The 13,511-nt window shown below is 45.0% G+C and overlaps 1 pseudogene across 1 annotated transcript in view; it reads left to right on the top strand.

Annotated features, from left to right (window-relative positions):
- The first annotated feature begins 301 nt into the window (after nucleotides 1–301).
- The window catches only part of LOC146800036 (uncharacterized), a 93,353-nt pseudogene continuing 80,143 nt past the window's right edge, over nucleotides 302–13,511 (top strand). Inside the window, exons 1-3 of the transcript XR_014967613.1 lie at nucleotides 302–490; nucleotides 3,995–4,120; nucleotides 13,307–13,417. The product of XR_014967613.1 is annotated as an uncharacterized LOC146800036 (transcript). The remainder of the gene's footprint in view (nucleotides 491–3,994; nucleotides 4,121–13,306; nucleotides 13,418–13,511) is intronic.

Genomic DNA, 13,511 nt, shown 5'->3' on the forward strand with positions numbered 1-13,511 from the left:
AACAATAGATCTCGCTGGCGACAGCGCTTCGCGCTGCGTTCGCCAGGCGAGACCTAATAATGAAACAGCAAGAGACGAACACCAGACATCTGGGGAAGGAACTATCTGCCAGTAAGTACAAAACCAACTGAATCAGTGAGCTATCAGCAATCGTAATGAAATAAAGTGTCTCACTACTGCGCATGTCTGAAATGAATAGTGTGTTCTGAGCGTGCGCTTAAGAGTAGTGTTCCTCTGCTGCGCATGCTCAGTCATACCATGCCTGCGCAAGGGTGTGGCTTCCTAATGTGACAAGTGGGGCGTGTCCTCGACCGGTTATTGACGTTTTTCTTACCTTAATTCGGTTATTGGAGTATTAATTGGGAGTGTCGGGTTCCCTGGACCCCGGTGTTCATTTCTTCCGGTCCATTTTCATAAACAAACTGTACGTTTTCCTTCTGAAATTACAAGGCAGAGCTGGAAAGAAATGTCCTACCAGGGAGGCGAAAAGGCGAGTGATGTTTTATACGGAATATGTACGTTTGTCAGAACGACGGTCTCCTTAAGAAGTGTGTGAGGATACTAAAGAGCTCTGTTGGAGACAGTGGAGGGGCCTGCGGCCGATAATGGCAGGATAGGACGCCTGCTGTAACTCCCAGTGTGCCTTCTGCAGCGAGCTGTGCTACTGTAGTTTATCTCGCTGAGTCACCTTCCAGGCGGCAGACTCTCCCTGTTATTTCCGTTTTAAATAATGGCTCTGAGGGCGGGATCCAAAAGGCTGCTCCTGAGATTATAATAGTCCTTTGGACAGTCTGCGAGGCAGGAGCTGTGCAAGGTTTATAGGCGCTCAACGCAAAACTGCACATTGCTGCAGGAGTGCCTAACCGCCCCCAATAAAAAGAGCATTCATTCCCTATCATTGCTTGGAATTTCCTACATCAGGCTGTGGAAGAGCAGGCCCCCCGAGAGCATCAGGAGGAACCTTTATGGCGTTGAAGTAGCCAAGTCCAGTGCACGTTGGGAGTCGGTGGCGAAGTGATGCTGCTTTTCGCCCTAGTGTCTGTGATGTTCTTTTTGACTGTTCTCGATTTTTGGCCTCTTAGTTTGACTCATCCAGTGCTGCTGCAGCAGTGGAACGGACTCTTTTGGCAAGTAGCTTTCAGCAGAGAAGCCCTGCATGTGTCTCATTGAGATGTGCCGCCTGCACGGGATGTTGTTAATGTAGTACGATGGGGATTCTTATCTTTTGTTCACTGTGGAAACCTGATTGGCGCAGTGACCTTTAATAGAGGAAGATACATTTTTGTATTTAAGTCCTCTAAGACTTAATGTACACAATTTTGCACTATAGATAAAGCAGGAGCCTCTACTTTGAAATGCCAGATGTATGTTTACTACCCTTTGTATTGTCCATTGAAGAGTGTGTCCACTGCCAAGTCTTGTAATCAGTCTAGAAGGTTTCATGCTATCACTGCTCATACAGTACAGCATTAGGACGCTTTTGTTTTATTCATTATCGAATAGAAGGCCCACGCGCCTTAAGAAAATTGATGCCAGTGTGCTCTCTTGAAGAGGATATATCGGTCACACAAACTTCCAACCTTCTCTGAGTCACCAGATTCTGTAATATTTGTGGTGATTTTTACTCTACCTTTTAAATCCTGTTATTTTACTCACTTCATATTGGAAACATGCCTTTCACTTAATCCCTGACCACAAGTCTAGTTCAGTCAGGGTCCTCGTGTCCTGTAAATGTAGGCCTCTTACTAGAACATTTGACTCACCCAGCTCTGCTCCAACAGATGAATGGATTGTTTTGGCAAGTAGTTTTCAGCAAAGAAACATTGCATCTGTCTCCGTAAGATGTGTCAACTGGAATCCAGCTGTCTGCATATTAGAAAACTGCAATATCATGTACGCCCTCAGAAATTATTAAAATATATTCAAAAAGCACAAAATAGAGAGTTCTATTTGTTTCCAGTCTTTCCAAAGACACATCTCACTAAATTGGGCCCACAAGCCCCATCACTGTCTGCCTAACCAATAATAGCATTCAGCCTCCCCTATCAAGTTCAGAAAACACACTGGGGCTTACCAATGCTCCTTTCTGAAACCCTTGCAATAGAATGCCCCTATCCAAGATCGAAGATCCACCAGTTGGACTTGGTGGTGGTTTCTCAATGTGGTTTTTTTTGGCATCAGTGTTGTTAGATCATTGTATAGGACTTGTGTGATGTGACAAAATGGGGTTCTGTTGCAGTACCCCCTCCCTCCCACACACATTTTGCCTGGCTTTTGATGCAACTTTTACTGTAGATTACTAGGTCCCTGCAGTCCTGGTTCCCAGTACCACTGTTATTTCCATAAAACTGTACCACAATTGGTATTTCAGGCCCCCTGTAAGTCTCTAGTATAGGGCACACTTTTCTGTCTCCTCCATCTTGAAGATGAGGGGACTCTTCCAATCAGGGCTATATCTATGCCCCTCCCACAGGATGGTGGCATATAAGGGGGTCTAGTCACCCCAGGTAAGGTGCCCAGTGGCCCTACCTACTACTCTCCTAGAATGCCCCCCTAATTCTAGTATTTAGGTGGCTACCCCAGACCTAGACAGTAGATTCCTGCAACTTACGAAGAAGACACTGTGCAGCAAAGCCTGAAGATGACTACTGACTTGGCCCGCGCCTTACCAGTCTGTCTCCAATTTTAAAGACTCTAAAAAGAAGACAACTCCTGTCCTGTGTCCAGCGACTTCCAGAACCCTGAGGAAGACTGCCTGCTCTTTAACAAAGACCAGATATCCTGAGGACAGCACCCCTGTCCAAAAGAAACCAATTGCAACGGCTCCGGATCCATGTGGAACTGTGACTCCTGACCATGGTATGAGTCTGAGTGGTTCAACCAGTTCAGTAAAGTCTCCTCAGCGATCCTGACCTCAATTCCAGCATTGGCTGACCCCTCCTGGACCCCTCGATGACGCCTGCAGCCTGAATCCAGAGGCCCCCCCCGACCGCGACTGGCAAGAAGACTCCAACGTCGAAAGGCACCCCTGCACTTGGAGCCCCTGCACCTTGGTGAGCTGAATTGACAGTGCTCCTATGACCCCCTGTGTCTCTACTTACCTCTGCTGTCGTTGGTCTCCCTTCTGCAACCCCGATACAACGCCTGCAGCCTGTTTGTCGAAAGAAGAATGCTCATTCAAAAGCATTGGGCGTCCAATGCTGAATTTGCACCCTGTTTCTGGCCGCCCCTGTACCGCTGGTGGCGTATGCTGCTGCTTTGTGCCCCATGCTTAACCTAGCCTCCAAAGCTTCGCCTCTTCAAGCAGTGTGGCTCAGAGCACCCCCAGTCTTCATTGAAACGTATTGGGCCGAAATCCGATTTTGACCTCTGCACCTGGTCGCCCCTGTGTCACTGGTGGTGCAGTTTTGGTACTTACCTGGCCCTTGCAGACGTTTGGTCCCGAAGACTGGAACTGTAAGTGTGATACTTACCCATATAACCGCATTATTGTTTTCTTCCATAGGATAACATTGAACTGCTCCGAAATTGTTCTAGGTGTCGATTTTTGAAAGAGAAAAGTATTTCTATTTAAAAACGTACTTACCTTATTACAAAGATCTTGGTCTTAAAATAAAGCACAAACAAAGCTTATTTTTCTAAAATTGATGGAGATCACCTTTTTGAGTCATGTGTCCATTATTGGCCTATGTTGTGCCTAAATGTCTTACACACCTCTGTGTTAGGCCTAAGGCTGCTCGTCCACACTACCACTAATAGAACACTTAGGTTTTTATATTGAGCCCTGTACACTTTAGTGGAACCCCTGGACTCTGTACACTGTATATCCACCTAGTGGCATACCATATACAGAGCCAGCTTCCTACTTGTCACCAACGAGCTGGAGGAAAGTAAAGTCTGCGTTACATGAGTACATTCTGTTCTATATCATGCCTAACTAGATTCAGTTACTTAATGTGATATAAACATTAATACTTTACAATTTTTCTTGTAGATGCTGCTTACGTTCCAGGATGTGGTTGCCTGTTTCACTCAAAAGGAGTGGGAGCTTTTACACAAATGGCAAAACGATCTTTATGAAAATGTGTGAAGGAAATTTACCAAGTCTTGATGGCGCTGGGTAAACTTGCACTGATAGTATTTTCCAAAATGTTCACATTCTATAAGTTGCTGGTCTATGGTTCTCATAATATGCTATGTTATTCATGCATGCTTGCGTTCACTATATGTATGGTCATTCCACATCAATTTTTAGGGTTCGCCTGCACAGCGCTGTGCTTGTGAAATCTATTGTATTTAATATAAATCTTAAAAGAGGATTACAGCCCGCCTGTGTGCTTTCCTTGCTTTTCATTGGTTCCTGTGCTTGCCACCTACTTTTCCTTCATTTCTATTGGCTGTAGCATAGTTTCCTGCATTACTAATGCTTGTTCCTGTGTTGTTCCCTGTGTGTTTCTGTTATCATTTTCTCGTCCCTGAAGTACTGTTTCCATCTGCATTTCCGGAACTATTTTCTATGCCATCGAGCCATCATTCCCCATCTGTAGTCTTCCAATGCATTTCCCACATTTTTTAACATGTTTTGTAATCCCAGCAGTGACTTCTCATCCCTAACAGGATTCTCCCCCTTCTTGGTGGTTGCCTCCTGAGATAGACCAATGCTCAGCCCTGGTTTGGGGAATACCATACCCCCCCTCGGTCCAGCCCCCCCCCCCCGATCGATCTGCCATGAAGCATTTCCGAGCCGAGGGACGGCCCTAGCTGGACTCCTATTAATTCATAAAAATGATGATGATAACCGCATCTGTCTTTGAGAATTTACTAAATCATTACATTATAACATGTTTTACATAATATTTAAGGCATGAGAAAGCCAACTTTTACCTTTCTAAAATGGTGACTACCGCCTACAGGGCTAAAAAAATCCACTCTCCCACTCGCATTGTTGAGCAAGATTTATTCAGGACAAGCTATTTTTAGGGACTACTCGCTCTTTCTAGGGAGTTGAGAATCCTCTTAAGTTCAGTGACTTTTGACCTCTGTTGCTGAAAGCAGAGCAAATGTGACAGGATAAGATTTAGAGGCATTTATTGCTCACACAGTGAAAGAGCAATAAAGATGCCTTTAAATCTTGTCATCTTGTCACATTTGCTGGCTTACAGAGACAGAGGTCAAAAGTCAGTTTGCCTTCCTACATTTAGTTTTCTTTCTGTGACTAAAGTTAGAGGATTTTGTAAAGTGAACTGTGTGACAATTGAACTGTGCAAAGCATGTGAAAACGGTGATGGATTAAAACCATGATCTCTTGACTTGGTAAGAGTATTCTGCATCATTCAGAAACTCTGTCCATCACCACCCCCCTTTTTCCCAAATCAAAGCATGTGAAATGAAAGGCTGTAAGATGTCAGGCTTTTTTCTAACAGAACACTAAAATAGCTAAGTGAACATTTTAAATATATTTCACTAGTTATGAAGACCCATTTTTGTTATTCTGTGGTGAGAAAATATTTATAGGATGAAAACAAATTAGAACACTTTAGTTGGTGATGTGCAAATTGTAAATATTTTTGGTGAAACCCAATTTCCAAACATTGTTTATGCGCTATTATCAGTAAAAATTGCTATCTGTAAATGAAGGTGCACTACCACATCATGCTTTGGTAATTGTTTATGAAAGGTGAGTTTTTAAACATGAACTGAGTATTATTACTGCTCCTGCCCAGATGACAATGCTATTAGTGAACTAAGAAGCCGGCCAGGGAATTATGTGTACCCTATATATGGGCTTGATTCTTCTTATACATGGAGCAAACATCTAGTCTAGTAAATAAAGAGTTTTTGTACAGCAGAAATGGAGAACTTGCATATTTGATGGTGCTCTCTTATATGATAATAAAGAAAAAGGCAGCTCCATAAGACAACATATTTGACTAGGATCACACAATTTGAAACCAGGTCACGGGTCAAGTACATTACAGTTAGGTGGAGTATATTATTAAAGTTACTAGACTTGGAGGTCTAGTAAAAATGTTATGATTTTTCGAGCCCTGGCCTATGTTTCTTCTGGTTAATTTTATTCCTACATTGATGTCTAGCATTTGTGGTGTTTTTTAAAAACCCACTCGCACTAACATCCAGTTTCGCCATTACAATATGGCGACGGACTTGACCGCCACACCTTATCGTTTTAGGCGTGATTAAAACCTTTCCCTTGATGTAAGCCACATTGCAGCCGACATATTTGTTTCATTGCATTCCTTTACTTTGCGAGCGAGTATGTAGCATGCAAGAGGAAATAGTTACATAGATAACATTATTTTTAGCATTTTTATGCACATCGCGTACCTTCTCTTTTTAAGTATGGAGCATGTAATATTTACAGGTACATACATTGTCTCAAATGGCAGATCTCTTTTCTTTCGTTTACACGTGGCTTGGATGGAATAATATCCGGTTTTACTTTTTTAGTTCCCGAAATGTGTGCTATTTAAATACGGTATCTGCTGCACGTTGTGCACTAGCTGCAAATCCTGTACTGGTGGCGTCCGGTTGTGGATTCTGATAACTGCGGTAATCCTTCATGCTCGGGTTGATACCTGCGCTTTAATTGCAAGTTTCGATCTGTTGTTTTACAGCTGCTTTTTCATTCGTGGAGCATTTTTAATCGCATGCTCACATTATTTTGAGATGTGCTCTCTGTAATGTGGATTTATGCTAATACATTGTTCATTCTCGACTGTTTTACTACCGGAGTATCGGGAAATGCAGTACCACCCCTGCCGTATATATTGTTTGCACTGCTTAGTTCATTCATTTTTTCTTCGTTCTTGTTTGGATATTTCATTGTAAAGCTCTATTCTCTTCTCAAGTTCAGTGTATCTGGCACCAGGAGTCCTCTGTAGTTGAAAAATAGTGTTACATTTTGCTTCTCTTTTGTTTTCTGATCTCCCACACAATAAAAACACACACATGAAAACTTGGGTAACATAATTCTGGACTCCATTCTATTTACTAGTATCAAGAAACTGTGGGCCAGTCTTCAGATACAACTTCTTGGAGCCAGCAAGGTGGCTCGGCCAGTTAATGTTCTATGCAGACGCAGCAAGTCATGAACACTCACTTCGCCACATCACCCTTCTGAGGAGGGTACATTTTGTATCATCAGACTGGGTAACATTAATGCATGTTGTGTATAGCGCTTACAAAAGACGCACGTGTAGTAGGATGCGCTATGTGAAAATGCTATTATCATTCACAAATGGAACTCCCCCAGAACCACCAAGCTGGTATTCCTACACTGCTTCCTGGTCAGTGAGACAGAAATATGTCCCCTTTCTCAGTGATGATGTTGGGGGAGCTCACAAAGTTCTTTGTCTAAAATGTCGTCTTGTTTTAGGTCTGGCTGCACAGCGCAACAGTCATGTGCTTTATGTCATCACCAGAAAAACAGCCCTAAAAAGCAGCACTGAAAGTCAAAACACTTTAACGGAGTTTCAGTAACTTACATTGCATAACTGCGTACCAAGCTACAACTTACACCCAAAAACTGCTTATCATTAATAATTTGCTTTTATTGGGTCTCTTTCTTGTTACCTCCCTCTACTTCATGGGCACTTCTCTGCCATTTAGTTCCCCTTCAATGCATTCTCTGCTCCTATTCCCACCTGTTATCGCTCATCCTAAACTAACAGCTAAAAAAAATAAAAATCATATAGGCGAAACCTAATAAATTTACCAATACTTGTAATATATTTGAATTCCATTTTGGTAATACACAATATGTGAAATGAATGATCTTATGATTCTCGGGATAGAATATGAACGCCTCTGTCTTCCTGTAACATGTTTGGCTGCAGTTTCATACAAGATATAGGGACAAATGTACTCCTGAAAATGATTAAAGGACTGGTTGCTTAATTGTTATGTACTCAAAAGGAAGAAAGGGCTTTCTTTGGAGTTCTTGTAGTGTAGTAGAAGCGTACCCATGTGTGATTCTGCAAACCCTCATACAGTGGCCCACAGTATGGTTCCAGCTTCTCACCTTTGTAGTTTTTGAGTTTATTATTTTGGGTATCCTGCAGCTTAGTTACAGAGCCCGGCAGGTGCAATGGTATAAATCAATGGTGTCCAGAATGCACCGCTGCCGTTTGTCTCCTTGTCTGGAGGTGATTGCAGTGCCCCCTACTGCAGCTTTGAGCATTGGAGTGATGCATGAAAGGCTTTAAGTTAAAGTTCTATGTGAGATGTAAATGTTTTGCTTACAGAGTTGGCACTGCAAACAGATTTGACCAAACTACATGTTTTGCTGACTACTTGGAAGTTCAGTTGTAATATCAAAGACATGGTGGGCAGGGCTTTAAGTGGGATGACAAAACTTGCGGGGGGTCTCTCAAAGGGGTGTGGCCAATGTCATTAAGGACGTGGCTTAAAAACAGGTAAGCAAAAAAACCTGTGCTTAGCATAGTGTGCCGCCCGACTTGTATTTTGCTGTTTCTGTCATTGCATCTACATATATGATACAACAAGTAACATCATACCTACAACAAGTCAGGACTATTGGCTTTTTCAATGGTTGTTAGTTGCATAAGATAAATAAGCAGCAACTATGGTCTGTTATATAGAAAATTGAGAAAACTTCCTCTTAAAGCCCTGGTGACACCACGACAATGTTGCTGCTCCTGAGTTTCAAAAAGAGAAGGGAAATCCAGAGAGAAATGATTCTCTTTAAAGGATTTCCCTTCTCCTACAACGCTCACCGGCATGACGTCATACCGTAACAACTTCTCCACTAGTGATAAGTGAGCAGTGTGAGCATGCGCACATCCATGTGCCTGCTGTCACTGCAGTCCCGAAAAAAACAGACCGCCTGTGCCAGGGCACAAAACAGAGCCTGATAGAGACCCATTTCGAGGCCTCCTTTAAAAACTGCTGGTGCTCAGACCCGGTGAGACCCGGCCCACTTAAAGCCCTGATGGTGGGTATCTTGGTTTTTGGGCTGGATTTTAGGATATGTATTACCATGCTGCGCTTTGTCCACGAGCCACAATTTAGGAGTGCTCTATCTGGAACAGATAAGCTCCACTAATGTGTCATCAGCATATCAAAGCACTTTTCCCAAATCCTCACTGTCTCCACTCCTGCCCTCCCTCTACTCACTCCTTCCATTGCAGTCTCACCCATATCACACCCTCCCTAGCCTGCTTTTACATGCACTCTTGTATGCTGCCAGGTGGCAGCCACTCCCCCCCCCCTAACAAATGCCCTCGACCTTAGCATAGAATGTTTATCCGCCACCACCACAAATGCTAGCACAATTACATACATTGATCAGTATCTGGTAAGAGCTAATATTCTCTTTATTTGTCCTGCAACCCTCATTTATCAATAATTGATGAAATAGGTAGACACATTTCTATTCCTATAGTTCACAGGAACAACGCCCAATCGTTGTGGTGGCTGCAATTACACTGGAAGGAATAGTGTTCTTAATTTCTCTAAACTTACTTTTTGTGACCTTCAACCCCATAAATACTCTGTTCCTATATCGAGACAAGTCTACTGTCAATGGATATTCCTTCTCATGGGAACATTTTCAGGAGTCCTAGACTGATTGGGCTTGGCTTGTGTAAATTCAAGGCATTTACCACTGGTGTCCTGGGTCTTACCCTCAATATTGGACTCAAAACAGAGCACCAAGCTCACATCTTTAGCACCTGACCTCAGGGTAGTGAAGTTAACCAGTCCAAGGCTTACTCTAGGGCATGGCGCGGAGTTACAGACTCAGAATGTAATAGAATATCTAACAACAATTAATACATCACTGTCAGACAGTAATTTCGTTTATAAGAACAAAATTATATTTACTACTAACACACAACATTTTAACGGCACTTAATCATTAGTGGGCATTCATAGGTGGCACAACAGTACTCTAGGGAACAGTCTAAGTGGTAATGTGCTTTGACCGTTTGCCTTTGAAGGAGGGTTTTCAGTGGAGGTATGGAGGAAGCTCCTGCTGCTCAGATCATTCAATTATCAACCTTTATGTCTCCAAAGCAATGGTTGTTTCTCCCTCCCTTCTGTGGTTGCCATGCCATTGAACATTTCTGCTCTGGATGACAGTTTGTGCAGTGTGGGCTTCCTGCTAACCATTGGTCACTCTCAGACCCCCGAGCGGGAATCGCATGCTCTTCTCGCTGGCCCAGTCAGTTTCAGTGGTGAACCATGGCCGCTGCGTCCTGGTGGATGAGCGTAAACCGTGCCAAAAGAAGCCGAGGAGTCGCTGTACAGAAGCCACACTACTCGCAGTCGGATGAGCCTTGTTCTTGCTCTGCTTCCTTGGGCCCAGCCATAAACTCCCGGTCCAAACAAACAAGGGCCCACTCTGCTTGCAATGATGAGTTGGGTAAAGTCCGAAAACCTCCTTATTGGCACAGTCCAGTCCAGTCCAGTGCAACCACCAATCGTCACAGGTCGATGAATGCCTAACACATTAAATGCTAGCTTTCAGTAGTCTATTCGCCCACTCACCACTTAGTGGATGTTCAGGCGATCTCTCAACCTCAGCCGCACTTCCTCAAAGCAGCATGCTCTCAGTTCACACTGTGGTCACCTGGGCCTCACCTGTCATCGTGCGCGGTGGTATCGTAGTTGGCCGCCTCCAGCTTCTCTTGTTAGGCTGTTGAAGTTCCCCACAGTCCTGAAACTGATAAGGGGCATTGGCTGTGATTACCCGAATTCTGGAACACACAAGAGCTTCTGGTAGAGAAATCTTGGCACACTAGCTGCAAGTTACTGCTGCAACTTTATAAAGTTAGCTCTGAGACCAGCTCCTGGCAGTTCTGCCCTGTTGATTATTCCCCTCAGTCTTGTTCTGCCAAAATATGTCAGAAAGTGTGACCGGTTTGGTAGGGTGAGCTGGGAGTTTAGTTCTGGAGAAACCCAGAACAATGGCGTAAAGGCAAGGGAGGCTGCCCCACTTAAGTGCCAATAAACGTGCAGATAGCACTTCCAATGAACAGCATGCCTGGACAGGGTGGGTGGGGACTCCCTAGATTTAAAGGCGCCATTTGTCCCCTTTCCTTTGGTTCCATCTGTCCCCTTTCCTTTGGTTCCATCTGTCCCATTTCCTTTGGTTCCATCTGTCCCCGCTCCTTTGGTTCCATCTGTCCCTTTTCCCTTGGTTCCATCTGCCTCATTTCCTTTGGTTCCATCTGTCTCCTTTCCTTTGGTTCCATCTGTCCCCGCTCCTTTGGTTCCATCTGGCCCCTTTCCTTTGGTTCAATCTGTCCCCTTTCTTTGGTTCCATCTGTCCCCTTTCTTTGGTTCAATCTGTCCCCTTTCTTTGGTTCCATCTGTCCCATTTCCTTTGGTTCCATCTGCCTCCTTTCCTTTGGTTCCATCTGCCTCCTTTCCTTTGGTTCCATCTGCCTCCTTTCCTTTGGTTCCATCTGTCCCCGCTCCTTTGGTTCCATCTGTCCCCGCTCCTTTGGTTCCATCTGTCCCCTTTCCCTTGGGCCTCCTTTCCTTTGGTTCCATCTGTCCCCTTTCCCTTGGTTCCATCTGTCCCCGCTCCTTTAGTTCCATCTGTCCCTTTTCCCTTGGTTCCATCTGCCTCCTTTCCTTTGGTTCCATCTGTCTCCTTTCCTTTGGTTCCATCTGTCCCCGCTCCTTTGGTTCCATCTGTCCCCTTTCCTTTGGTTCAATCTGTCCCCTTTCTTTGGTTCCATCTGTCCCATTTCCATTGGTTCCATCTGTCCCCGCTCCTTTGGTTCCATCTGTCCCTTTTCCTTTGGTTCCATCTGCCTCCTTTCCTTTGGTTCCATCTGTCCCCTTTCCTTTGGTTCCATCTGTCCCCTTTCCTTTGGTTCCATCTGTCCCCTTTCCTTTGGTTCCATCTGTCCCCTTTCCTTTGGTTCCATCTGTCCCCGCTCCTTTGGTTCCATCTGTCCCCGCTCCTTTGGTTCCATCTGTCCCCGCTCCTTTGGTTCCATCTGTCCCCGTTCCTTTGGTTCCATCTGTCCCCGTTCCTTTGGTTCCATCTGTCCCCGCTCCTTTGGTTCCATCTGTCCCCTTTCCCTTGGTTCCATCTGTCCCCGCTCCTTTCGTTCCATCTGTCCCCTTTCCCTTGGTTCCATCTGTCCCCTTTCCCTTGGTTCCATCTGTCCCCTTTCCTTTGGTTCCATCTGTCCCCTTTCCTTTGGTTCCATCTGTCCCCTTTCCTTTGGTTCCATCTGTCCCCGCTCCTTTGGTTCCATCTGTCCCCGCTCCTTTGGTTCCATCTGTCCCCTTTCCTTTGGTTCCATCTGTCCCCTTTCCCTTGGTTCCATCTGTCCCTGCTCCTTTGGTTCCATCTGTCCCCGCTTCTTTGGTTCCATCTGTTCCCGCTCCTTTCGTTCCATCTGTCCCCGCTCCTTTGGTTCCATCTGTCCCCTTTCCTTTGGTTCCATCTGTCCCCTTTCCCTTGGTTCCATCTGTCCCCGCTCCTTTGGTTCCATCTGCCTCCTTTCCCTTGGTTCCATCTGTCCCCTTTCCCTTGGTTCCATCTGTCCCCTTTCCCTTGGTTCCATCTGTCCCCGCTCCTTTGGTTCCATCTGTCCCCGCTCCTTTGGTTCCATCTGTCCCCGCTCCTTTGGTTCCATCTGTCTCCTTCTCTTAACAGTCCTGAGTTTGACCCACTACAAAGCATCCATGAGATGTTCTGAAAAAGCTCTGCAATCCTCGACTGCTTTGAGGACTCTCTTTTCAACCCTCAATCTTAGGTACTACTATAAAGGAGCAGATACCAAAGGGATCCCAGTGTGGTTTAAGACCACCCACGTCACACACCCTCCATACACATGTTATCTTCACACAATATGCACACCTGCACCATCATGTCCCACTTGGATGGGTGAATAACCCAGATGCAGGGGTTTGACAGATCCATTTACAAACATCTTACAGGCAGGCCATTCGCCCTAGCAGGTGACCAATAAAAAGCACATGTTCTGCCGCTGGAGTGATATCGCTGCCACCACTGAGAGTGGCGTGAAGCCAGGAGTCACATCAGCCTCAATCTCATCCAGAGAAAGGTGCATCCGGTGAGCCCTCCCAAACAGAGATCCTTACTCTGGGTCTCAGTCCTTGTGTCAAAAGGTACCTCCATCGTATCTGATTGACTTGGAGTGCTGAGGCAGGGGTCAGAAAGCTGCAACTTGCTATCGTGAATTTGAGGCCTGGGAGCGCGATCTCCAGAGCCAAGCCCTTAGGGTGTTTACCTTTGTCTGTCCCAACACTTACACTTTCCTTTATATTTTTCATACAGGTCCTGTGATTGCAACCTCTGTCTTCTCATTAACGGTAAAAGAAAAGGAAGGTCAGTGCCCAGGGGACAATGAGGGCTCTGACCAAAGACGCCCTGATGGCCATTCCCTAAGTGAGTGAGCGGCGTGCAGGATTTTCATCAGTTATCATTAGGCTGTTCCCTGCAGCTACAAACATGCATTCATTCTCAGTCACAGGCATGGCCC

Source organism: Triturus cristatus, chromosome 8 (assembly GCF_964204655.1).
Source record: "Triturus cristatus chromosome 8, aTriCri1.1, whole genome shotgun sequence".
Taxonomy (NCBI): domain Eukaryota; kingdom Metazoa; phylum Chordata; class Amphibia; order Caudata; family Salamandridae; genus Triturus; species Triturus cristatus.